Here is a 27,612-nt window from a genome sequence, read left to right as displayed (position 1 = left end):
GTGAATAAAAGCGGGAATTGTCTGGAGCAATGAGATTTTTTTCTTTTCTGTTTTACTTATGGCTGGTCTTTCTGAAGCTGAATTTGATAATTAGTTCTGTCTCAGAGTTCAGGGAAGCTAGGGGAATTAGTATGATTTTTTTTTAAAGGACCATGCTTACATGTTTAAACTTTGGCTTAGCTTGGACAATAAACTGTCTTAAAATGTATCTGACCTGTTTCTAACTGGATTATAAATAGCCTGCATGTGTTCCTTTGTCTGTGTTTCTGTACCACTTATCCCTTCCAAGGTAAATTTCATCTCAGGCCAGTGAGGTTTTTGCAGGCATTGCATATTACCTTATACCTTAATTAGTGGCGGCTGTCTTTCACTGCTAGTTTTAAGAGTGTAGATCATCTTTTCAGCAGACTTGAGATGCCAGCTCAATATGCGTTGGGTGCAGCAGATGGAGCACAGGGCAGGGAATGCAGAGATGCAGATGTAAAAACATGGGTCAACTGATGTTGTTGTCAAAACTTGGTATTTGCATCAGCATGGCAGAATTTTATTTTGGTCTCTGCTGTGGTACTCGCTGCTGGAGCTTCTTGACCCGTTGTGTCCCATTTTAGCTCTGTGTCCCCCTGTTCTCACTCTCCCCATTTGTCTCTCTTCTCTGTTCGGATTCATGGTGAAGAGTTTATTTATTTTATGTTTGCCCAGTAACAGACACAACTGCTACTGAAGACTCTGGGCATTACTGCAATGCAAGTGACAATGACAGTGATGAAGATATAATACATAGTAATGGGTGTGATGTAAGTGTCTATAGTAAATAAGTAAATGGGGAGATTATTGTCTCTTGAGCAAACAAAAAATTTTTAAATGTGGTATTAACTGTAAGTACCAGAACAAATGTAGTGCCATGAAGTGCTTACTGTAGTCTTGCAACAGCCAAGTGTGTTTTTTATCTTTTATCACCCATGGTAAACTTGTTGGGTAAGCGGAATTATGGCAAAATAGTCATTATTGACCGCTGTGACTTTGCCAGTGAAACTTGTTTGATGGTAAAGTGGTACTACTTCTGTATTTCAGCAAAGAAACATCTTCATTTTTGGTGGCTCTAGGTGGGGTTTTGATCTCCTAATTTATCTTTGATAGTTGATCTTGCAAAACCAATAAACACTTTCTGTTCATTGTCCTAAAATAAAAATCTAGATTATTCATAAAGGGGGAACATTTTTGAGACTGGGTGAACAGCTAGAGAAGTTTGTTGTCTGCATTTAACCATCATATTTATGGGGCTAAGTCAAATATTGCCATTTTATACCGATGTTTGTGAAACTCTGCAGGTGGCAAGCATGCCCTTCAGCTTTTTGTGGCCAGTGGTTCTAGAGAGATTTAGGAGGTAGGACTAGTAGTGTTTGGGTGTCACAGGGCTACATTTGCTGCGGAAGCTGATAAACCATTGAATTGTTTCTAAAAGTTGGAAGTCAGCTCCATAGTCCCCCCAGCATGGGAAAGGCGTGTAGGGAATGTGTCTTACATCATGAAAGGCAGGAGGGCCTGGGGCAGGAGCAGGGAATGAGCTTTTTCCTTCTCTGAGCCCTTTCCCTCAGTCTCATGATACAGGATACAGCTGATACATAGGTCTTTGTGAAAAAAAAACAAAAACAAACAAAACCCAACCAAAAAAACCCAACCAAAACACGTGTCCAGGCAATATTCTCCAGTTGCAGCTCTAAACAGAATAAAATGGAACTTTTCCTTGTGATAAAAATCTCAGTTCATTGGGGTTTTATGTGGTCAGTTCTACAGATACCATGCAGTTGATCAAACCAGTGGTTTAAGTGGTTTTCCCTGGGCTGTATAGAGAAATCTATCCCTATTTAGTCTAACCATTTGACACATTAATAGGCTGAAACAGAATAAGGTTCACTTTTGCTACTGCTGTCTTTTCACCAGTAAAAACATTTTAAAAGCCTTTATGACAAGATGATCAGAAAGAGTAATTCCTTTCTGGGGCAATTACCCTATTCTGTGGTGGAAGTTGTTCCATTCAACTCCTATCATGAATTTTGTTGTCTGCTCAGGAAGAACCAGTATTTGGACACTTAGGACATTAGCCAATGGTTTGGTAATTGAGTATCTTAGACTTTTTTGTTTCTGTTATGGATGCATATCATTCAAATTTCAATAAATGAATGAGAGCACTGCAGTATGTTTCTTCTGACAGGATGTTTTAAATTGCATAAATTGGCAGTCGTTGCAGTCGATTATCCTACTTGCTCTATAACAAGGCTGTACATCTGTACACATGACATTTCTAGAGACTGACCTTCAGGAGAAATTAAGTTAGTTAACTAAACAGTTACTGAGATACTTCTGAAATAATGAAAAATGTTTGCATCTTTGATTGGTCACTCTTGCAACTGGGTTCACTGATCTAGTCCTGTGTTTTTGAACTTACTGCCATCCTACATCTGTACCCAGAAATATCCTTAAACTGTTGCAGTGAGATTTTTTGAAGTTGGGAGCTAGGTTTCAGATGAGAACTATTCTTGTGCAAACCTACAGCTGTTTGCTTGCAAACTACATTCAGATGATGTGTGTGCCAGCATGTGATTGACTAAAATTTCATATATGTGTGTAACTTCAGCATGGCATGTGTGTGTTTTTACATGCAGATATTGTTTCACAATACAAACACACAGTTTGTATACTTGAGCATTTGTTTGTTCTTTTTTTGGAAGCACATGTCTAGAGTTCTGTAAAATTTCACCTTAAAATTGGACATCTTTGGGCCTCTATATGGGCAACTGAAAGTAGAAGAGGGTGTCCTGGTTTTGGCTGATGCATGTGAGAAATGTACCATCAGTCAGTCACTGTAGCTCTGGCTGTCTTGACAGTAGCAAATTTTTGTCATGAAGAAGCATACAGGCATGTGTAATACTAATACTGACACTGTTTTAAGTGACTCACTGCATCTGCCTGGTGTAGACCTGCCAACTTTTGTCTTTCTGTATAAGAAGTTTCAAATGATAATGAGAAGAGAGTCTGTCTACAGTTGATTATTATGCTTTAATGAGCAGAGACCACCATCTCTTCAGGTTTGCCAATTTAACTATGAGTCTGATGTTTTGTCTGAGGACAGCACTGAGCTGAGAGGTCAGCAGAAGAGACATGCCTTCCCCAGCTTTAGTTATTATAACAAAGCAGTTGCAGCATAACATTTCTCTTGTAAAAGCTCTGGAAAGAATTTTGGCCTGACAGGTTGCCCTGCAGGTATTCACATGGCAGGCGGATACTGTCCAAGGGGACACCTCCAGGGCATGAGTCTCCTGTTGGTGGTTGGAGTGGTTGAACTTCAGCCAGTGAGAAGAACTGGTGTCCTGGCTGACCTGTGGTAACTGTGTGCAATGGTGAGGAAACTTCTGTTTTCCTCACTATCCTTTCCCCTTGCAAATGCGTCCAAAAGCCTTAGTTCCCTGAAATGACACCAAGTCTTGGTCCAGCCAAATTCCTGTTGGTATCAGCGGTGTACTCAGAACTTCATATTTGGGGTCTAATAAGGAGTTACTTTGCACATTGATGTAACTCTTGTCTGCATGGTCAGAATTATTTTGCAGAGCTTCCCACTTCTTTGAGGGCAGATCAACAGGGTAAAATGTTATTTTCATTCAGGAGGCATTCCTTTGTGTTCAGGAAAGGCTGCTTTGACTGGCTTTGCCTTAGTACTCTTTATTTTTTAATGAAATGAAGCATTAAAAAATAAAGATTTTTATTGGAGATGAATGTGAGGAAGAAAATATATTTAAACAATGGTGAGTGCATGCAGTACTTTATAAATACATACTTTTCAATTTTCACTTCCTTGCAGTGTCTGCCTTTTTTTTTTAAAAAAAAAAAAAGAGAAGGCATTGGAGGTGCTTGACCATTGCTATCTGGTCTGTACCTTATCTGCAGGGAAATAAGCTCCATCAGGCTAAAATCTGTCTCCCACTAAACAAGCTATATTTGGGTCTCCAACAGAGCAGTGGGATAATGCTCTTTCCCTGCAGTCTCATGGAACTGGTATTGTCTCATCTGCAGGAGAATCCAGGCTCTTCTGCTTTTACAAAAATTTTTTGGGTGATTCCTACCTTGTATTTCGTACAAATCCTTTACAGAATTGAGATTTGAAGAATTAATTACTAAAATATTTAACAGTAGATTAAAACTAGTAGATTAAAAAAAACCCAGTAGATTAAAATTTGCAGTGTGGCTAAAAAAACACTGACAAGTATTAAGAGCATGCAAATTGGAAATGGCAAATGCCAGTTGGAAATGGCAAGCTTTAAAGTCACTTTTCCCCCCAAATGTTCTTTGCTTTTCTTATTGGTTAAAGACAATACTAAAAATGTAAGTGATTGTATTTGGCAGATGTGATTTCTGAGTCTGTGGTCTGCAAGTGGTAGCTCTGCTGAATAGTCCCAAGAAGGTTTCAGGAATGCCGACTTCGTGCAATGTCTGATTCAGTTCCCCAGCTGTTAGTGGAGATAACAGTTGTTAGTGGAGATAACAGTTGTTAATGCCTGTCATAGAGAATGCTGGTTGGCCATTATACAATAGATACGCCAAGACTTAAGGTAAGTTTTCTAAATTAGCCATTATAAAAAAAAAAAAAAAAGGATAACAACTAGGGCTAACTTCATAAAAAGAGAAGAGTGAAAGTAGTAAGAGGAAAAATGAAAATGTTTATTCGTAAATCCCACAGGGTCTTATACGGAGTCCTTGCTGGCCACCAGTGCAGGGGTCTGGGTATGGTGGCAAGCCCTGCCCGGTCCTCTCCAGTCCTTTGCAAAGTCTTTCTGTCTGTCTCCCCTGAGATGTGACTGTCTGTCCACCCTCTGCCATCTCTTCAGCTCCATCCTGGCACTATGCTGTACCCTGCAGTCTTTCCAGCCCTCTCTCCCTCCACTAGCCCAGCAGCTCCCAAAAGGAGGAATGGTCTCTCTTTCCCAGGGGTGACCATGGCCCTGCCCCTTTTAACAGCAAGCGCATGTGATTGGGAGCACACTGCTCAGGTCAGGCTGGCACAGCTTCATTGCATTTTTGGGAGCTGTGGGATTGGAGACCTGCAAACTGCTCTAGGAGCTTCAAGGTTGAAGAAATGTTATCATGTCATTTCCAAAAAGGGGTTCCATTCAAATAGAGAGTGAATTTTTAGGCTGGGTTATGTTTTTTTAACATTATAATGTATTCAGGTTTTGTTGGTTGTGAGCACCAAGAGTGATGATCTCGTATGAGCAGCAATGAAGTTGTACAGGTTCCTCTGTTTAGGTGGTATTCGGTATTGACTGGACTGAAGATGGAGATACAGTGATAAAAAGGTTCTGTCTGCTTTCCAGTATCCTCAAATTTTGGGTTTTTGATGAAAAATATTTCTCTCTATTTCAGCTGAATGGCTCTTTTCTTTATTGCTCCTCTTTTCTTTACTGTTACTTGAATGAGGAATCTAAGACTAAACAGAGTGGTTTTAAATAGTGGTATGTCCTGCCTTTTACGCAAAAAATTAGCTTTACTTTAAAGTTTAGGAATACAGTTTGTCTCAGTCTGTCTGTTTCTGAGACTTGAATGAGACTTGGCCACTGAAAAGGCTTTGGAGTCACCAAGAATTTTACCATGAATAGTTTGGAAACATCCTAAATAAGTGTTTTGAGCACAGAAGTTTTAAAAAAAATTCTCTATATACACTTTAATAATTTTTACTTAGAAAGGTAAAATGAAAATAGATACTCTTACTAAAAAGGCATTTGAGAAAACCCAGAATAAATTTTAATATTTGCCTGAATTTGTAATTCATGCTTTATTCAAATGCCAGTATAGTATGACAGCCAGTCGTCATCATTGCTGACATTATCAACAGGAAGTTTACTTTGGCAGCTAAATGTAGTTCTTAATTGCATAACATACACTTCAACATCCTTATTCTGTCCTACTCAGATGTTTTCAATGGCTTATTTCAGAGCATAATTCAAGAGTTCAGCAGTAGCATATTTGATCTAGATTGAACTTACATTTATGATATACTACTGTTTGAACATCTGTTAATAAATCTGCAGTTGGCTTTCAAGTTCCAGCTAACCAAACTATAATTGGTCTGTCAATCAGCATTCCCAAATAAATGTTCTTCTAAAAAACTACTGACCCAGCACTGGTGTGAATTAATTAGTGAAATGTATCTTCTAACGCAATCCACACTGTTTCTTGTCAATGTTTTTATGCTTTTGGCAGTTAAGAGAGGACCGCTTGGATGTTTATTTGCTTAAGCATGTAGCTAGAAAATGAGTTGGCTTTCAAATAAGAGGAAGTGTTTAAAAAATCTTTTGTAGAGTTAGAGAAATACTGTTCATTTTGGGACCTTGAGGCCTACTGGAAGACCACTTTTGGTATCCTGTGTACCCTTCCTGGCCAACTCCTGAGCGGTGGCATGGTTAATGCTGTTGTCTGACTCTCCTTTGCCCATAGAGGTGAAAGGCTGGTGGTTTTTGCCCACTTAATCTATACTCAAATTCTTGCTAGCTTTGCTGCACCACCTGAAGTGGCTTTCTATTTTGACTGCTTGCTGTGTTGGCATCTTTCCCATCTTGCATATACTTTCTCAACTACTTTCTTCATTGGTATGAAATATGGTTACACGTCTTATTTCCATGTGAAAAGTCATTTATTTTTGAATGTATTATGTGTGTTCGTAAGAGAACAGGGAAATTTCTGCCATGAGCCATGAGTATTTATCTCTGAAATTACCAGGCTTCACGTGATGGGAATATTGTTCCTGGCATCTTGATTGGTTGCAGTGGAAGTGATTGTTATTCAACTGCACTTGTTTTGGTGTGAAGGTGGGAGGAGGAGCAGAGAAGTCATAATGAAAGATTTTTGGATCATTGAATGCATTTTAGAAATGCATGGAGAGGGAAAAGGAATGAGAAAATTAGTTGTACATAGATTTGTATGTTCACATCCATTCATTCATTTGTGAACACACAAACTCTGGGCAGTATTCAAAACCCAGTGAAACTGTTAATTTTTCGCCAGTCTGTTTATTACTGTTAACTTGGATGGGGATGGGAAGCGTTGTTTCATAAAATGGCCTTGTGTAGTTCATAGTCAAATTGCTAACTCTGACTAGAATCTTGTGTAAGACCAACAACATTAATTTTTTATGTTTTTTCTTATGGCTGTTTTGAAGTCTTTTTTCACAAAAGAAAAATAATTTTAATGCTAAATATGGAAGCTGCTGAAGGCTTTGAAACTTTTATTGACCTCATGACAAGTCCTGTGCAGAAATTAAGTAGGGTTGATACCTCACTGGGATGTTTAACTTACTGGGCATTTGAAAGGTGGAACAGCTTTGAGTCTGCCCCACAAAATACTTGAAAAACAAATGAGACAGACCATGTGTCTAGTTAGCTACTGGAAAACTTTTCACCTATGCCTGTTCCACATAGCCCCCTGTCTGGTGGTTACCAAAGGCCACTGGTCCCCACCAGTTGGGATGGTGGGTAAGTCCTGGTGTCCCTAGCACCACAATTCTGTCTCCTTTCCCTCTAGGTCTGCTCTGCCAGCAAGACTTTCTAGAAACCAGCATGCTTGTGTGGGGTGTGCCTTGGAGCTTCATCCTGCACCTCAGATAACCCTGTCTCCTCCTTGTCTTTCATATCTCCTCAGCACTCCTCTTACCTTCCTGCAGCTCAACCACTATCGGTTATGTTGAACAGCACTGTTGGAAAAGGAAAACTTGCTCATGTAAAGAGCAAGTACAGTAAATTGTGATTTTGTGAGCTGGAGAAACTGAAACCTGGGGCTTGCAGAAATTCTTTCTCTTTCACTTGTGGGGAAAAAAGCCAAATCCCCAACTTCAGTGATGAGTCTAATATGAAAAATAAGTCTGAAGAGATCTTGATTTTAAATTTTGCCTTTGACAGACATAATTATTATCTGATATGGAAAACATTGTAGTGACAGATTCTGAACCCCTTTCGCCTACAAAATACTATGCTGTGTAAAGTTAAGGGCTCATGGGAGTAAAGGATCATAGTCTGGACCACAGAAGATGAAAATGTCAGTATACGTAGGGCAACCAGGACTGAAATTTGAAAGTGTAATTCAAATACGGGTATAATTCTGTTATGAACACCACTCTTGATTCAAGTTTAGCAAATGCTTGTGCACTTGTGTTGATTATAAGTACACACTCAGATTGGCTTCAGCTCTTGTGCGGGTTTGTAAAGCTGTTTTCATAGATTTGGGTCTTAATACTCTGTAGATTGAAGAACCTGTTTAGACTTGTGGATTTTCTTATTGTTGTGCACTGACATTTATAAGGGGAAAAAATTAAGGTGTTTTGGTTTTTTTTTTTTTGGAAGGCACATGGCTGAAGTATTCTCAGCCTTCAAATCTAAAACATAATGCACAAGTCTTCCTCCCAGAAGAAGGAAAAGGACATACCTTTGTGTGCATTCTGTAGAAGACAGTCACAATCACTGACAACTGTGGTACTAGGAAAGTGGACTGAGGAGAAAACATGGATCTTCTTGGGCTGGTGACTCTGCCTAAGGCCTTGTGAGTGGGAAGATCAGCTCCAGTGCTGTCTGAGAGAGTTCTGAAAATACAAGCTGGGAAGCTCTTTCTACATGTCTGTGTCCCCCGTTGGTCACGAAAGCAGGAGTTTGTACATTCTTATTAACGGAAAATATTGCATGAATGTTCCCTGAATCCAGCATGAGTTTCTTCTTTAAGCTAGAGATTTTTTTAATTAACCTCTTCTATTGACAGAGGTGGTAGGGTCTGCACAGCTGGAAAGACATTTCTTTTAGATGGTAACTTCTCCCTGCCAAAGGGTGAAGTTGAAACTCAGAATGAAAGGTTGCTGGAGCAGTTTATTTTTTAGCCTTTGTGGACAAGTCATATAAGTTTTATCAGAAAATGCTAGACTTTCGTAGAATCTAATGGAAAACTATGTCTATACTGGATATTTCTGCAGAAGTGTTGAAAGTGTACGAAAAAACTTTATGTTAGATTCTAGAGGTTTAGACTGATTTATTTATTTAATTCCAATTAAATTCCTTAATATGGTATTCTTCATAGGAGAGGTTTTGTTGAAATTAATATGATAAAAATAGTGTTGAAAGAAAGTTGAGTTTGGATTGTGAACTACCAAAGATAAGTCATTTACTGAGGAATAATAGTGGCTTTGAAAGATAAGAGAAAGAGAGTATATAGGAATTTTTTTTGTCTAAATGTCTTCTCTTTAAAGTTTTTGAAAGCCCTGGATTATTTTAGAACAGAAAAAACAAACTGTTAAAGAAATAAAAAGGTCTAAAAGACTGGCAAAGCATCTGATTTTCCAACTGCAAACGTTTTGTAAATACTGCTTTGAATTATTGAAAAAAAACCCTGAGCATCAGTATTTTTAGTCATTCACACCTAATACTTGGTTGCAAAGGATGCAATCCGAAGTTCAGATGACTTCATTAAAATAAGTGAACTGCTGTTTAATCCATTTTCCTGGTGAATATTCTAATTGTTCACAGTATTTATGCTTATTATCTATTTATATAGTGAGATATGCACACATCCTAAATTTATATGCTCATGACTAATGCAACACAAATTCAAAATACAAGATGCAAACCTACTTTATTCCTATGTACAAGTGAATCAAATAGTGTAGCTGTCTAACTTGTGACCAGGAAAATAGTGGTCACAGATTACTGCTGTGTGTTTGTGATAATACTCTCATCACTGAAGTGAAAAAACACATCAGCTGCTTTTTTGTATTGCAGTATGACATTATGCCAGATTTTGTCCCTTATATTGAAAAAAAAAAACCAACCCACATGAAATGACATATCTATGTTATATTCACATCTGTTAACTGAAAACTACCATTTCTTTCCCTGATCTCCAATTTTGCTGCTTTCTCACTAGCAATTCCTCTTCTAAGTACTCTGAGTCATTGCTAATACTGTATCTGCCAAAATCTGCTGCTGTTACTGTATAAAAAATATACAACTTAAAATTACATACGTGTCTTAATGTCTGCACAGTGCCTGTGGCCATACCTCTCAGTTACCTGTCTTATGCCTTCAGTATGTCTCTTTTTGTCTGAAATGTGTCTGGTCTATGAATATTAATAAACATTTTCCAGATGCTGCTGTCCTATTCAAAATTTCATAACATGATTCTTTGCATTAGGCCTGTAGTGGTATGTGGAGGGTGAATTCCTGGCAAGGATGAGTAGTAGCACCTCTAAATTAGTGCCCGTGGCAGGCATGGTAACTCAGTAAAGATGTAGGTTAGTACGTGTCATTTTCCCAAACTGGTAATACATGTCAGAAGCTCCTCTGGGGACGTGGTGCTTGAATGGATGCGATGAAATCAAATGAGGTGGAGGGCAGTGATAAGTGTAACTCTCGCCTTTCAACTCTCAGTGATTGTGTTCTTGCTTCCAGTTTGTATTCTCCCATCCTTGTTGTGCTCCAGTTATTTCCCCATCATTGCTACCTTTTATTTTTGGACTTTTCAAAGTACTGTTCAAATCCCCCCTCAGTCTCAAGTTTCTTTATAGAGTGATGAAGAGCTGCTGTGACAGCACTCACGATAAGCAACAGTGCTCTAGTGTTAATACATGCTTTACATATAGCTACAGAAAGACATAGATACAGAGGAGGTATAGCTACAGTGTGAAACATCTGCTGTGTGAATAATTGAAGTCTTGTTCTTGCACAACAAGGTAATGGATTTTTTTCATGCAGATTTCTTTTATTACTTTGCCTTTTACTTCTGGTAAGACTGATACTGATTGAAATTCGTTTGGGTGTCGGAGCTGAAAGTGCGTGACGGGATACCTGTGGGAGGAAGAGGGAGAACAAAGTGTACGTGCCCCATGTTTACTTAACCACAATATAATTCTGCCAGCTGGACAAAGGGAATACGCTGCTAATTGCCCTGCTACAAGCCAAGGGGAACACCAAGGACCAAATCTGTATAAATGACATTCAGGTTACTTGAGAAGTTTTGCAAAGCTGTACTTACTGAGGGAGAGACCTGGGAAGCATTGTGCCTCAAAGTTCACAGGTTTCACCAGGAAGATGCAGTTTTGCTTTACTTTCTTTTCTATACTTTAATTTCTTTACTTTTACTTCACTATTGTCTGCCTTTGTCTAGACCAAATGCTGTAGGGTCGTTGGACTGCTTGTTGTCCTGTTGTTTGACAGTGAGAAAAGCATAGCTGTGTTAGTCTGGTACCGCTTGTTGCATCTTATCTTTGCTCCTCTGAAATACAAATTGTGATTGTCTTATGGCCTCATACATGAAAGGGGAAGACAGACCACTGAAAACAAAATTTCCAGATCCAGCTTACTGCATTCTGATCTTCTGTAGCCTTCAGAAAAAAAGAGGATGGCTATTTCTATATGGAAGCCAAGAGTTAAGGAAAGACAATGAAACAGGCTAGAATTGCTGCATTACAAGAAAAAAAACCACCCAAACAAACTATACTTGGTTTATTCCTTTAAACAACATAAAGCACAACATACCTTGCAGAAAAAAATCAGTGTTACCACACTTTGTACAATTTTTACTCTTACAGTGTAAAAGCACCTAGAAAATATTTGACTTTTTCTTGTTTCTTGTGTTTTCACAGAAGCCTGTCAGGAAAATTAAGTCTCAAAACACTGACTACGTGGTGATGAGCTTGAATTTTCTATAGCAGCTTGCACATTTCACTGATGGGCTTTTTTAAAGCTTTCGGTGATGGTCTTACTTTGACTGATCCTGAGGTCTGAGTGTAGTGGAAGTGAATTAAGACACTTATTGGCACTGTTTGAAAATCTCATTTTACATTTACAGAATTAGAGGTGGGGACTGAGTGCAGTGCAGGTGTGAGACAAGTTCATACTCAAGTGCTGCTGAGAGTGGCTGTAGGTAGGGAGCTGGACTGAGCAAGTTCCCTGCTGTTGTAGACAATATGTGTCTCCAGTGGTCACATTTATTTGGGTTCTTGCACTGCAGAGTGCAGCTGAGACACCCTGATCTTGGTTTTCTTACATAGCCAGCTGATAAACATGAGCAGTTTTTGAAAAAAAAAAAAAGTATACGTTAAAGCACTGTGCAAACATTAATTATAGCATTAGTTTGTATAATTGTATATACAAACAAAATGGTCTGTTTTGCTATTATTGGCACCATTTAAAACTGTAAAGGTAATGCACAGCCTTTTTGGTTGTTAAATATTTAATGATCAGTTGATTATGAACTACCGTGGAAAGAAGGTTTTGTGAATACCAGCTTTTGAGTTTTTAGGTAAAGAAATTAGGAACAAACTCATCAAAACAAGGTTTGCAGCTGTAGTAGATTTTAGTAGGTTTCAGGTTTTTCCAGTGTCTGCAGATGGTTTGGCATGTATGGTTTCTTAGTCTAGACAGTATTCTGAAGAACGGTGTTGACATTTGCCTGCAAGAGCTAGAACCAAGGAAAAAGCTCTTTTTCGTTTAACTTGAGTTAAGGAGCCTATGTTGTCTGCCAGTGGCTTGTCCACAGTGCGCACCTGCAGATGTGCAGCGTCCAGGGCTGCGTGTTCCTGGTGAGTCTAGACCCCCTCTGTTCACACAAGTGGCTCACCGTGCCAAGACCCCTCTCAGGTTCCCCCTCTGTTTTGCCTCCTGATGGCAGGTAGGGGAAGAGCACAAGTAAGCTGGCAAATACCAAGTGGCAATTCAACACCGTGCCTGGTGTTGAGGGTGGAAGGCAAGCAGGGTCTTCTCAAGTACCCTCGCCAAGTCCCTCTGAGCTTGAGTGTGAAAAAAAAATGTACATGAATACATTTACAGACAGCTCTGTGGTTGAAAAATGTTGATAAATGTCAAGTCATTAATACCATTTGAGGCATGCAATGCCTTCTATCACTCCTTCTATGTGTAATGAGTAACTCAGCAGAATCATCAAGGAAAAGGTGTGTGTGAAACTGTGCATGTATTTTTAGGAAAAAGATACGTTCCTGACCTAATATTTTACTGCGGTGAACAGTATGTTGAGTGTGATCTTTAACTTTTTTTTCTCCCAGTTCATAGTTTATAAAAATTTACTTTTATTGAGAGGTGTTGATTTATAAATAGAATTGGGAGGGTTTGAGAATACAATAAAAATATATTCCCATTCTTGACTAATAAAAATGCTCTCTTAAGTGCTACAGCAATTAGCCTAATTTTGTGCGGTCATACATCAAACATTAGGACATGGATTCTGTGCAAACAAAAAAAAAAATCACTGTTAATCTTTCATTCTGAATTTCTTGTTATATTCAGTTTTGGGGATTCTGGTTCAAGAAAGATTCTGAATTCCTCAGTCTCTGGGGAGACTTAAGAAACTTCGTAGTATGTCAAACCAGAAGGAACCAATCCATGTTGTTTGGATTAAAAAAAAAATAATCTGCAAAACAAGAAGAAATAGTCATGAGCAGATTCTTTCCACATGGTTGCACTTGTCATGAATTCCTTCGCCATATACTAACCTGTAAGTTCATTAATGGTCAAACTGAATGATTTTAATAGTTCTTTACCCACAGATCACTAAAATGAGTCTTTTAAATTAGATGCTATAATCTTTTGCAAGGGGTTTGTTAAAACCAGACTTGAACATAACGATAATAATCTTTTTTCCTTTGCGACTACCTAGCATGTTATAGCTAGACTAAGATGTCTTTCTTTTAATTTTGTAAGAGTTGCAAAGAAGAAACCAGGGGCTAAGTTACAATGCTAACAAACATGATCCTGGTAAAGCATCTTTCATTGTTTCTTTAAAATAGAAAACTTGGGTGTGGCTATTGAAATTTATATGATTTAGTTGTTTAGGTTAATAAAATGTATAGGTTTACTCTAATCATAGCTATGATCCAGTCCCATAAATACTTAAGAATTTACACACCTTTACTGATGTGAGATACCCTGTTGCAGAGGATTTACTTCACTGCACATGGTCAAGCTGTTGGGTTGTTCATCCATTTCGCCAATCACATTGTACCTTTTCAAACTAATATCACAAAGATTGCATAGTGGGTTCAATGAAGCACCCTACTTTAGCCCATTGATAACTTAAGAAATGTTTAAGTTTTTTTCCTGCCCCTCAGCTGCAGCCTTCTGAAAAACGTGGTGGCAATCTACCTAAAAATTTTGTGATTACCATAGCAGGATTAGAAGAGTAGAAAACATGAGGAAGATCAAAATGTAGTAATGAAGACTTCACACTTTATAGGTACCTGTTTATGAATAGTTAATTTAAGAACTGGCAAAGTTAAAGGTACGTGGGTAGCTGTACTTTTGCCCCTGTGTATGTATACATTAGGTGGTGAAACATGCTTATCTGTGATAAAATGCAATATGGTTTAGTGTCACATGCATTCTTAGTAGTACCCAGGTATAATACCTAAAGAGAAACAAAAACATCTTTAGTATAGCAGATATTTGTTATATGAGTGTGTGATTGTGTTGCATTTCTTCTTGTGGAATGAGATTAAAACAATGACCCAATAACTTGTTTTCAAAAACAATTTGATGAAAACTTTACTCTCATTAACATAAGGCAAAAATTAGAGCTGTACCTATTTTGGACCAGAAATTAAAGGGACCATTGAGTAGGTAAATGATTAGGCTTAGGAGCAAAAATTCACAGCCTAATGTATGTGGGTAGGGTTTAAGATGTATTTATTTGGCATTGCAGAAAATGCTGCTGATTTCCAGATTTCAGCACCTGACTTCTAACAAGAAGAATTGTAAAAGGGCCTACAGCCTTGTCTTAGCTGACACATTTGGAGTGTCTCCAGTTGTTAGACCAGTCGAAACTGTCTCAGGATATATGCTTTTGGTCTTTTCGCCTAGGAAATTAAGTAGGAGTTATCTTGCATGTTGGGCAGAAGGAACAGGGCAGTCTCAGTTGTTAAGTTTCTTTTCTGATCCTGAGGACTGTCAGGAAGAGCTACCAAAAGAAAGGATACCTAGTTGGTGTATTCACCTAGTGCTTTCATGCATTTATATGGAAGCAAAGCCAGACCTAAAGAGAGGATCTTTGAGCAATTGTTGGAAGTTTGTGAAATTCACTTGCTGGCTTACATTTCCCTGTGAACATCCATATTCCTATGAGACAGTTATTATTCTGGGCTGCTTGCCTCACATCTTAGCTTTTACTCCTCTTTGTAAATTGTATGAGATAGGCTGTGACCTTACAGCCTGTGCCTGTATTTGTGGTGCAGAGCTGAAGTCCTCCTGGAGCAACCGAGAGGACAGGCTGTGGTTGAGGTCCTCCTCTTAGTCCTGGGGGAGGAGCAATTTACATCACAGCTTTTCATCCCACCACTGCATTTGTCCCACTGCCCACTGATGCTGCAGAGAGGAGCTACTGTCCCTCTGCCTGTCTGTTTCAGGGCATCTTGGGTAAGTAACTCCTCCATACATCCAAGTCATATCTGCCTGAGAAGACCAGGGGAAAGACTTGTGGTGGTTTAGTCAGTATAATTTCTGGAAAGGGTGTGCATGAGGAAATGGGATCACCTCTGTGGTGCCTGCAACACTTAGCTCAGTTTGCAGTTTTGGCTAAGCCTTCAGGACTCTTCTTTGCTTGGGTTTCTCAGACAGAAGCGTCCTTTTGAAAAAATGCCTGCTGATTAAAAAAGCAACAAACTTTGTGTAATGATGATTTAAAAGCAGAAATTGGCTTTCAAAGAATTATTCAGAGTGAATAGAGTGAAAGTATATTCAAAGTTCTTGCTGTTGTCTGTAACCAATAAGACATCCCTGGTTATGAAACTAGTGACTTTCTTTCCTGAAAATGCAAACCTTGTGAAAACCTACAACTACATTATTTGAACAGAAAACTGAATGTTTAATACCTATCCGATGTTTAATTTTCTTTTTCTCACATATTTTAAAATAAAATCACAATGGGAAAGCATTCCTCATTTCAAAATGGACTCTGATAATGTTTCTAGAAGTAAATTCAAAGTCTGGAATGATGCCTGAAGTTCAGACATTCACTGGGAAGTGCTTCCCCTCCCTACCCTGCTGAGCTGGTTCCCCAGACAGTTGCGTCTCCCAGAGCAGTCTCCTGACATTTTGGGTCTCTTCCATATCTAGTATATGGTGTCTGGCACAGAGTGAACGTTCTTCATCAGCCCATATGGTGCTGTGCTTTGCATTTGTGATTACTCAGTGTTGATAACACACCAATGATAACACACCGATGATAACACACCACTGCTTTGGCTCTTGGTGAGCAGTGCTTGCACAGTGTCGATGCTTTCTCTCCACCTCCGCACTACCCCACAAAAAACAGGCCAGTAGTTTGGGGGTGAGCACAAGGCTGGGAGGGGACACAGCCCAGACAGCTGACCCAAACTGACCAAAGCGATATTCCATTCTGTATGATGTTGTGCTCAGCAATAAAAGCTGAGGGAAAGGAGGAGGATGCAGGGACATTTGTGGTGATGGCGTTTGTCTTTCTGAGCAACTGCTACACATACTGAGGCCCTGCTGCCCAGGAAGTGGCTGGACACCTGCCTGCTGATGAGAAGGAGCGAATACATCTCCTTATTTTGCTTTGCCTTTGCATGGAGCTTTTGCTTTTCTTGTTAAACTGTCCTTATCTGGACCCAGGAGCTTTTCCATCTTATTTTCTTCCCCTGTGCTATTGAGGGAGGGGGAGTGAGAAACTGGTTGGATGGGCATCTGTCAGCCAGCCAAGGTCAACCTACCACATCTAGACATTGAGAACTCTCCCAAACACAGACTGAAAATCCACACTCTTTCTTAATTCAGCCTGCCTGTGCAGACTTGATTCTTGAATGTTGCATGAAGAAGAGGAGCTAGTCATACAAAAGGAAAAATACTGTAACCATTATTCTGGTTATTGTCTTTTCTTCAATTATAAGCACTTTAACTCTTCTCTGTTGGCCTGGTTTAGTCTTCTGGAGTCTTTTGGAAGTGGAATGGGTTTTGTTTTGCATCTTTAGCATGCAGTGCACATCGGAAGTACTTCAAAAGCAAACATGTTTTTTTAACATAAAGTTTTACAAACTGTAGAGTAGAGTGTGGATTTCAGTAATAGTGAAATACAACCACAGCTGACTGTAAGAAGTGCTGATTTATACCCTATTCACATTAACTTAAGGGAATTGCAATCCCTGAATTGCAGGGAATCAAATCCCTGCAATTTAGTGAAAATCACACCAGAATACTAAAGAAACACATGATAAAGTGTACGAAGAAAAATACGTGAACACTTGCATATGACAGAAGTTTGAAAAATTACCTACGCAGTTTATAAGGCCAGGTTCTGTTTGTAAAAATGACTTACATACTTGGGAATTTAGCTTCGCTGAAAGTCAATAGGATGAAGTCCTCAAAAATCACATAATCAATTTTGAACATTTTACTCTTACCTATGTAGCACATTCTGTCTGTCAAACTAATGTAAAGATGGGCATTGCTGTATATTTTTAGAGGGATGGAGGAGAGATACACAGTTGGGATGACCAGCTTCTTAAAAAGATTTCAGTCTCCATCAGGACATTTGTGTGGGTTTCCACCCTTTAACAAAGGTGTTTCAGCTCAGCAGAACACGCATACATTTGCCTTTTTTATGCCTTTGTCCATGAACACTTCTTTCCGCCCTTCAGTCGGCCCTTGCAGACACGCACACACACCATTGCGTTGGTATGCCAGTGTGGTTTCCTGTCTCTTCGCATCAGACCTTACTCAGTAGCCAACTTTGGATGCCAAACCCTGCCAACACAGCAGCCTCCTCTTCACAAAGTAATAGCTGTGGTTAAGATGTCATTCTCCGTAAATCAATTTTGGCAAGGATGACGGCTAAGGGCAGGAGCTGGAGTTGTCTTTACGGGGCCTAAGCCATTCAAGTGGCCTTAATCCTCCCTCTTATTACCCTGGCTTTGTGGAAGGTAGATGGACTCACTTTAACAAGATGGAATGAGCTTGTTTTTGGTCTTTTCTTTTTGGTCACAACAACAAAAGACCTGGGAAATTCCAATTAATTAGCATGCCTTGGGCTAATGAAAGAATAAAACTGAAAGAAAAATGTCTAAAGCTTTGAGAGGAGTGGAAGCATGTAGTGATAATACAGATTTTAAATACTTGTGGCTGTTTAATTTTCCCAGGGTTTGCCTCTCATTGACTTGAAGAGATAAGAGTGGAAACACAAGTGGAAAGTTTTGTTTGGACCATGATGTAATAACATTTCAGCTTTTAAGGACTCTAAATAGGCTATAACATGAAGGATGCTGATAGTGGCCTCCTCTAAAAGTCTGTCTAAATAATAAGAACCGCTGTCATTTTATTATTGCAATGCACCTTACTGACCATATATTTCATAGAACAAGATTGCATATGAAGACAGTAGTAGAAATTTCCAGAGAAGTTATGGTAATCATGCAGATGGACTTTTAAGGAGTAATTTCTCAGTCTGGAAAATGTTCTTCTAAACTGCTCAGAGGTAATCTTACATCCTGAATTGAGAAAATGCATACTCCGCATAAGTAAGTAAACCTTTATAGTAGAAAAAATGTTCTCTTAACCATAGAAGTTTCTTTTTATGAGTTGCACTTGGCTTTTGGCCCCTATATCTTTGCAACTACTAGTTTCATTGATCTTTATGCTTCCTTAAGGGCACGACTTTCTGACTTTCTGAACTTAAGGACTTGACAAAACAGTCACAACTACTGAATCCAAAGTATGTTTGAGCTGATGGTTGTGAAGGTGGAACAACCAGAGATCAGTGCAGGAACTTTTTTAATGATGAAAATAACATGTGTCAAAAACATTTTATTTTTCTTGACAAAGTACTTTTGTTTCAGGCAAAAAAAATCTTTCCATTGTGTGTGGAATGAGATTTGCATAATGCTTTGAGATACTGCTACTGTAGCAATTCAGACTTTGGTAGTGTCTAATAGACATGCTTGAAATCTATATATCAGTTAACGAGATTATCACTTGAAAAGACAATTGTATTTTTACTGAAAAGTTTTTTTAGGTGATAAAATATGTTGGTATTTAATGAAGCATGAAACTTTTAAATGAACCATGAAAGCAATAGTTAAACTAATTAACTGAGTATAAAGCTTCTTAGAATACATACGTTATGTGGGTTGTATGCTTGTTATTTCTGCCTGGTTAAACTGACAACTAGGATAACGTTCTCATATTATCTTTTAGGAGAAACAACATTAAACAGTATCTTGTTTTTAATGCAAGGAAAAGGAGAAAATTGTTTGTTTGTACGGCTCAGAAACTCAGGGACAATGCAGTTTAAAAAATTACCCTTTAGTATCCTTGAACAATGGACTTTATCTGGGAAACAAAAACGTACTGAATGTGATTGTAAGCTGCTTACATTCCTGCTTGCATACTGCAAGAGCCAGTTTCTGCAATTCTTTCCATGTTAACATTTGCCACCTGTTCTTAATTAGTATCACTGTTCAACAGGTTGGCATTTATTCTTTTCTCCTTCTTGTGCATTTCGGTCTCTTAATGGAGGAAAGATGCTTTTCCTAGAAGCAGTGGTCAAATACCTCAGGTTATCTGTAAAGATTTAGAAAGAGAGCCTCACGTGGGATTACAGTGTAACATTGAACAAAGCCTTTATTGCATGCTTTTTTGCTGAACAGATGTCTCCTGCGGGATGATGACATGCAATGCAGTCTGGCACTCGTGTCACGGTGCAAAGTCTGAGACCTGGCTGATGCTGGATGTAGAAAGCAACCTCCTTGCTCTTCTATCCTCCGCTCAGGACTCCTGCACAGCTGGTGACAGGTTTTACTAGGGGGAAGTTGTTGTAGATCATTGGCGGTAAGGCAGCCTAAACCTACTGAGAGTCTCTCCCCTTACTCTTGGTACTCTGCTGGATGGAGCTAGCATCCCTGTGTCTAAGTGGGTCAAGGACACAGAAGATCTTCCCTTTGCCTGGGGCCTGGAGGAAGGAAGGGGTCTGCTTCTTCCCAACATTTCTCACTGCCCATACAACCAGGCTGATCGGAGAGGCAAGTATAAGGTGTGCTCAAGGAAGGCTGCCTCTGTGTTAGATAGTAGTCCAATGAACACAGCAAGAAATCAGAAATTACCCTGTGGACAGGGGATACATTGCTATGCTGCATTACTTTGGTACATGGAAAGATAAAGTAATGGATAACCATGTGCCCATGGTTAGAGATCGCAAAGCTCCTACGTGGTATTTTATAAAACACTAAGGATATTGAGATAACAAATTATCTGATCTGAACATCTTTTAATTAAAAATGAGGAAAAAAACTTCAGGAATTACTGGAAAAAATGCTAAGTATGTATTTCTAACGTGAAGAAAAGCACAAATGTGCAGTGAAGGTTGAACAGTGCTAGAAGTTGTTGAGGGAGATGAAGTGTTGCAGAGTCCAGAGAATTATTTCTTTAAAGTATTTTCTTATTGCCCCTCCATAGTTGGCTGTTCTGCATTGCAATCAGGTGGTATCAGCAAAGAAGTATTCCAACGATGCTGTTTAATGGGCAAAGCGTTTCCCTATAGATTTCATTTGAGTCCTACCATTCATAATGTATGAGGAAGTTTAAACAACATTATTTTTTGGTTTGCCCCTCAAGTAATGCCACTTGCAAGTCAGTTGAAATAACAGTCTGTGCTCTCACACATATACAGATATATGCTCTGTGTTCAGTTAGGTCAGATTCAAACAGTAATTTCCGAATGGCACTGGAACTGGAAGATATTATGTCTAATTCCAATACAATTTGCTTTTGTTTTTTCAAATATCTGTATATTTCTATTTTTATTATCATAATAATCTTCTCTCTGTCTGTATTATAATGATATTTTGAGGAGCTGGCCAAAACTGAAATTTGAAACATTAAACTTGTTTTTTCCACCTGGCATTATTCACTATTAGATTAATATACCAGTAGAGTAGTATATTACATGACTAGTGGAGTTTCTCTTGATTCATACCAGTTATTTGAGATGAATATGAGGCTTGCACAATGTATTAATTTTTCAGAAATACAAACTAAATGGTCAGGCTAAGTTTTGTAGACAGAAACTTACCAGAAGCTGGTATGAGTAACTAGCACTATAGAGAAGGGGTAGCATAAAGCAAAGATGTAAAGCTGTATGTTTTCTGCAATAGAAGAGCACGTACTCTATATTATCCTAACAAGGACAAAAGCAGAAGTCATCTAATGTCACTGATAACAAATAAGGAGGTACCCTTTGCAGCTAAAACATTTATATTTTAGTTCAGTTAAACATTTACTGGTCTGTGCAGTAGTTAACTGATAACTTCTTACTTTTTATGCAAAATAAGACAACAAAGTAGTTTTCAAAATAGCTTTTTAATAAGTGGGAGGCCTTCCTGACATAAATAAAACTGATTCAAAATTAATATGAGGTATTATAAATGTCTGCAGATCTAATTGAAAATCTTTGTTTTACAGTGTGCGTTTTCTCCTGGAAATTTCCTGAACCTGACTGTTTCATAATATATTCTTAGTTTAGTGATTACAAAACCACTGTTTTCATTTGTTTAAATTTAGTGGTTAAAGTGTTCCATAGAAGTAGGTGATCTCATTGCTGTCTGCTTTAAACCAGCTAAGTTAATCACCTGTGAGGTATTGTTTTCACCGGTCAGGGTCAGTTCTGGATAATTTTTTACCTTGGTTCCACTTGAAGGGAGACATTGTTTTTCATTGTGCTTTGTCAGTCTCTTTTGTCTCACAGTAGAGTTGCTAAAAGTATGTGCTTGATTACTTCATACAGTGAATGGCAAATAGCATTGGAAATTAGTGCAAGCTAATTTACCAAGTGCACTCTGACAGTGAAGAAACTGCCTTTCCAAGACTTAAAGCATGGAGAGCTTTTAAAGCGCATACATAATATTTTCTCATAATACAATGTGGTCATATAAATCTGTTTAGTGTTATTTCCTTGAGATTTTTTTTCTTGATTGTAAAGATTAAGTCTCTGCAAACAGTTAAGAACATGGGAATTGCCGATACTAGTCGGATTAATGGTCTAACTTGCTGTTCAGAGTGGACACTGCCAGAGGCTTTGGAGGAAATTTCTTACTAACAAGGCATTGCTAATTCTAAGTGTTAAGAAAATAATTAGCTAAAATCATAACCATGAGGTTAAAATCAGTGAGGTTTTAGGATCTCAATTTCAGAATTTTCTCTCTAACTACAAAGCCTTGGGTATTTTGATTTCATTTTTTAAAGAAAATAAATGCCAAGAATCACTGTTTCACTTACATGTAGTGTCTGTGTGGTGTAGTGTAGTTGAGAAACTACTACATTTCATAAGACTTGCAATAAAAATCATAATTTGTCAACTTTTTGAGCCATAGTTTAGTAATTTTCTTGTACCCTGAAAAATTCCAGATTGCATGCCATACAAAAATTGCTCATACCTTATGTACTTTTGACTGAATCTTTGTGTAGTTCACCTACAAGCCTCAAGGGTCTCCCAGAAAAGACTTGGGCTCAGAGGATGATATGAGTGTGAAGAAGCCCAGATTCCCAGAGGGACAAACATTTTGGCTGATCCTATGCTGATAGAGGCAAGTGGCAATCTGCCCTCTATTCTGCCTTTTTTATTCCCCTTTGAAGCTCCAGTTTAACACACTGCAAGAGGGTTTTAAGGGGTCTGATATCCACTGCCCTGTGGCTGGTGTCTCTGTCTACATAGCTGGCATGCAATAGTGCCTCTTAGCTGGCTGTAGAAACAATAGAAAAGTGGCCATTGTGTTTAAGGACAAAGGGACAAGTGCTTGCTGTCTAGTAGTCATTAATAATACGAGTAAAATTGGTGGAGGGGAAGCCTGAAAGGTTTGGCAGCCCCAAGGCGAGAGAGATTGGGATATCTCCCATCTGGAAACAAGTCTTCCAAGCAAACCTTTGAGTTTGTTCAGTCAGCAGGTAGTGCGAAGCCTCTCCAGCTAGGGTGCCAACAACCCCACAGATACGGTGACACACAGCAAAGATGTACGTGGTAGCTGGGGACTGCAACATCCAGAAGATTCACCATGTTGTGGAAAAAGACCACATTTGGTTTGAAAAGGCCTTGGTAACTTATGTCTAATCTACGTGAAAAATACATTGACACAATCTTACTTATTGCTTTGGTCTCTGTCCTCTTTAGTATTTATCATCTTACAATATGCTTTTTTGGGTGTGCCCTTTTCTCTCCATTTTGATGAATACAGAATCCACACAAACAAGACTGGAAGCCAATTACAAGGGTAACATTAAAACCGACTGTTTCCAAAGCTCTTAATTACTGTGTGTCAACAGACAGAAAATCCCCTAGGGAAATTACCTTTTGCTCCTCTGTTGCAATTCTTTTATTTCTAGCTGTTATTCTAACAGTAACAACGGGACAGATTTTCAGATAATTTTAGTAGCTTTCTTTCATAGTGATTAATTCAGTTATTGCAGAATTTATTTGTCTAAGGGATGATTGAATTTGATGTGGTGTTAGGTATTTGGTGTGTTGTGCATTTCGAACACCAAACAATTAAAACTGGTTTTGCTGTTATGTTTCTGTTGTATTATAATTTATACATGGGAAGCATAGTTTACAATTTCAGTGGTTTGGTGAAGCAGTTTCATTTTATAACCTGAGTTACTTGGCAGAATTAACAAGTTACTACTCTTGACTTGATGAGGTAGACAAAGAAATTGATTGGTTTTCAATCAATATCTGATAAAAGAAAATGTGTTTATAAGAAACTAATTTCATATTGGACTCTGTCTCCAAAAAGTATGAGTGATATAAATTAAGAGAAAGTAATCTGAAATGCAGTGTACCTAAATTAAAGTAGTGGTATTTTTCTGTATTCTTTAAATGTTCTTCAGAAGATTGCAGTAAAATATTTTTGCATGTCAAGGATGAGTGAAGCTTAGCTATTAACCAGCTATAGAGAATAAAAAGGGAAAATAGGCAAGGTAACAAATGAGGAAGTGAATGGATTAAAATATTTCCATAAATATTTTTACTGTTTTTACTTGTTAACTATTGCTGTTAGTTATTGATAAAGAGCAATTTTGATTTATGTGTAATATGTTTATTTGGAGTAAATTACATGCTAATCAACCGTAGCTCTTCCTGTGAGCCAGCTCACGACTGATTCCACCTCCTCAACTATTCTTGCCTTTATTGGACTATCTCCTGATTTATATCTTGGTATATAAGAAAAGAAATTGCTTCTCTTGCTTATTTAAAATATTAGGTCCATGTATTTTTCTTAGAATCTACAGCCTCATTCAGAACCCACTGATGTCCTCCAAAGAGGTTCCCATTTATCTCAGCTGATGTGGATTCAAGACATTAAGGAATTCCTGGTTGTCCTTTCACTGTCCCGAAATTTTCGGGCTTTGGGTGAATGATACAGCAAATCTGGACTGAGGGCTCCTCTTGCACTGCAGGTATATGATGCCAAATGCTGATGTGGGACATAGTCATTCTGCCAGTTCACATTTATTTGGCGCCTTTGAAGACATTTTCTGACAGCTTTCCTTTTATGAGCAGGTGCATGCCAGGTCAGATGTCCATGTTGCACCCATTTAACTTTATGCTAGATCAGGTGTGGTTTGTACTCCTGCAGCTGGCTCAAAGTCAGCATAAGCTTCCTATCTTGTGCTCTGGCTTAGCTCAACAGACATGTGATTGTATGCTCACGCCTGATTCGGATCAAATTAATACTGCTCAGTGACCTGCAGGGCACAGACGAGGTATTAATGATGGTCTTTTGGCACATTTACACCTGTATGAAACAGTGGATAAAATGTTATGACTTTGTTTCTCATAGCAGTAGTCTTTTACTTTGCAGTCTCTTTCAATGGTGGGAGCTGATGATAGATTCTTTCTTGATAATCTCCCCTCCCCCCCCACCGCCCCGCCTTTTAAGTGGAAGAATTGTCATTTTTGCCCATAACAGCAAATGTTTATCAAGGATAAAAAGAGCAAAACCTTTTCCTTCCACTTCTGCATCAGAGAAATGCCCAGGCAAATGTTTATCAGGACCGGAGTCTTGCATTACTTTTGTCTGTCATCCCAGTAATATAATCTCTCCAAAGTATTCCTTTTCTCATTTTTTCCTTTCAGTGATCAGTGACGAGACCATCTTTGGCCTTCATCCTTATCCTTACACAACAGATTCTCTTAGCTGTTCCTGGCATCACTGAGGTGCTGTTTATGCACCGATAATAAAAGTAGACCCTATAACTGAAAGGGAAACCAGGATGTATTGAGGATGCAACATTCCATATTTAATAGTACTGGTTTGACACTACTCCCTTTTCTGGTTTTGCTTTTGGGATTTTTATTTTCTGACATGTAAGCTCCAAGCAGCTCAGCTTTAATGATGTATAAATAGCAATTTCACTGTATGGTTGCAGATTGTTATTCGAACTGACACATGGCCTGTCCCTAAATGAAAATCTTACAAGTGCACAGCCCTTGATTTCAGGGATATGATAAAGTAGTAGATGTTATTGTTACCATGGAAATTTGTTGAAAGTGGCTTATGAGTGAAGGGCATTATGGTATTGTCCAGGGAAAAATCAGTATGTGTTTGGTACGTTTTTGTGGTAGAGCTGCTTTTCTCAATGCTAAATAATAGGTTTACATCTTATTAAGTAGTCAATATATATAAGCTCTACAAGCATTACAACTGTGTTTCAGTGTCAAAACCAGTTGGATTTCTTATGCTATTATAGCATGCTTCCCTGTCTTTTATATCCTTTGGTGCAGAAAGCCTTTGGTTCTACATACTAAAGACACTTTTCTAAAAAATAGCTGACAACATACATAATATACACACACATATAGGCATATTATGTAGTATTATGTATTTTATATGATGTGAATGTGTCGTGTAAATTTTTAACTTCACCCCACGCAGCCTTTTGTTAAGAGGAGTAGCGTTCGTATTATTACCAGGGGCAACTGACACTTTTTGCCTAATTTTTGCTGGCTGATTCCATTTTAGCACTCTGTAATGTTATAAAAGCGACTGCTGAGTAGCACACTGATTCAGCTTTAGTGAGTTCAAACTACAAACTGCTTCACAGGAAAGAAAATAAAATGCCCTCTCTTATTCTTTTGATTTAATTGGACATCTTTAGTGAGGGTAGACAGTAATCCTACAAAGCTTAAAAGTTTTTTTCTGGTACCCACAATGGAGTCGAGTGCAGTACAAGGAATTCTCCTTACATGCTTGTCCTCGGAAATTTCCAGTCCTTCTAGCTAAATTTAATGATGGCTTATTAAATGTTTTCTTCTTTCCTTGCCCTTGAGTTTTCAGCCAGATGCTATATTCTTCACTTATGTTTCAAAGTAGTAGCAATAAGTTGTTTTTCTTAAAGGGCTGCCATATTTCATCCCAAGGAGTACATTTGGTGGTGGATCATGCAATCAACTTGTAACATCTGTACATGAATTTACAAGGCACTTAGGATCTCAGTGGACTGAGAATTATGTATGAGCTTCTCACATATATGTGAGATATTACTAATTAGTCAAAGAGAAGAAGAAGAATTGGAAAAGAAGGCACAGACCTCTGAAACAGGAACAAACATATCTGTTTCCTTTTTTGAAAAAAAAGTAAAGCTATAATTTGAAGTTTCTAAGGTGAATTGCAAATTTTTAAGATAATCCTGTTTGGTCTGGAGGAGATTGAAGGATTTGGATTTTCTCACTGCGACTGTGAGGGCCATAAATGTCTTAATGTACTTGTTTGTGAAGTTCACAACCCATTTGAACATCCTTGAGAAAAACTAGTATGTGAGTTGTACAACCAAGTCAAAAGTAGATTTAATTTAGAAAATGGTTTAAATTTAAGTGCTTTTCACTATTTGTCCTGATGTTGCTATCCTGCTTTGGGGAGTAGTCTGAACATGGGGAAGCAGCTAGAAATGTGAATCATCTAATTATTAATTTCCAACTGTGATGAGAATTTGCTAGATATCCAACAACTTCCATATTATGACCTACATTTTAACTTTTTCATCTTGATGTGTTTTAATGCAGGGGATCTTGTAAACCACCATCTGTGACCTAACTCAGAACACAAAGTACAGAGTGTGTTGCAGATATGTCCCACTTGCCAGCTACCTCTGTAATCCTCTCGTGCTACTGTGTAATAGCCATCAGTTTGAGTCATGGCAGCAGTGATTAAGAGCAGATTGTGGCCTTTTAAAGAAAGTCCAGAATGCTTCTCTGCTTGATCCAGCTCAAATTCCTTTCCCCAGACCTCTGAGGAATGCTGGGTTCCAGCTGTAACTCTCTCCTGCCGCGGAAACTATGCAGCCTGTGTGCTCGCCACACCAGACCTATTGCAGGGATTGCAATTTGCATGCATGCCTGCAGTCCCCTTGCTTTTTGGATGGCTAGTGGTAGGAGTGATGGAAGGGCTTGCAATGGCTTGGAGCTGAGGGGTTTGGTGGGACTGAAGACATGGTGCTGTTCCTGCAGCCTCCTTGGGTTCTTACTTCCCTCCTTCAGAGAAGGGTGTGCTAATGGCTTGGCTGTCCCTCAGCTGGGGGCTGC

At 38.6% G+C, this 27,612-nt stretch overlaps 1 protein-coding gene across 7 annotated transcripts in view; it reads left to right on the top strand.

Annotated features, from left to right (window-relative positions):
• Positions 1 to 27,612, top strand: part of GLIS3 (GLIS family zinc finger 3) — a 187,896-nt gene that overhangs the window by 15,457 nt on the left and 144,827 nt on the right. The window lies entirely within an intron of this gene.

The sequence above is a fragment of the Ciconia boyciana genome, chromosome 4, assembly GCF_034638445.1.
Source record: "Ciconia boyciana chromosome 4, ASM3463844v1, whole genome shotgun sequence".
Lineage (NCBI taxonomy): Eukaryota > Metazoa > Chordata > Aves > Ciconiiformes > Ciconiidae > Ciconia > Ciconia boyciana.
Note: the sequence above shows the minus strand (reverse complement) of the source record. Positions and strands in the feature narration are given on the sequence as shown.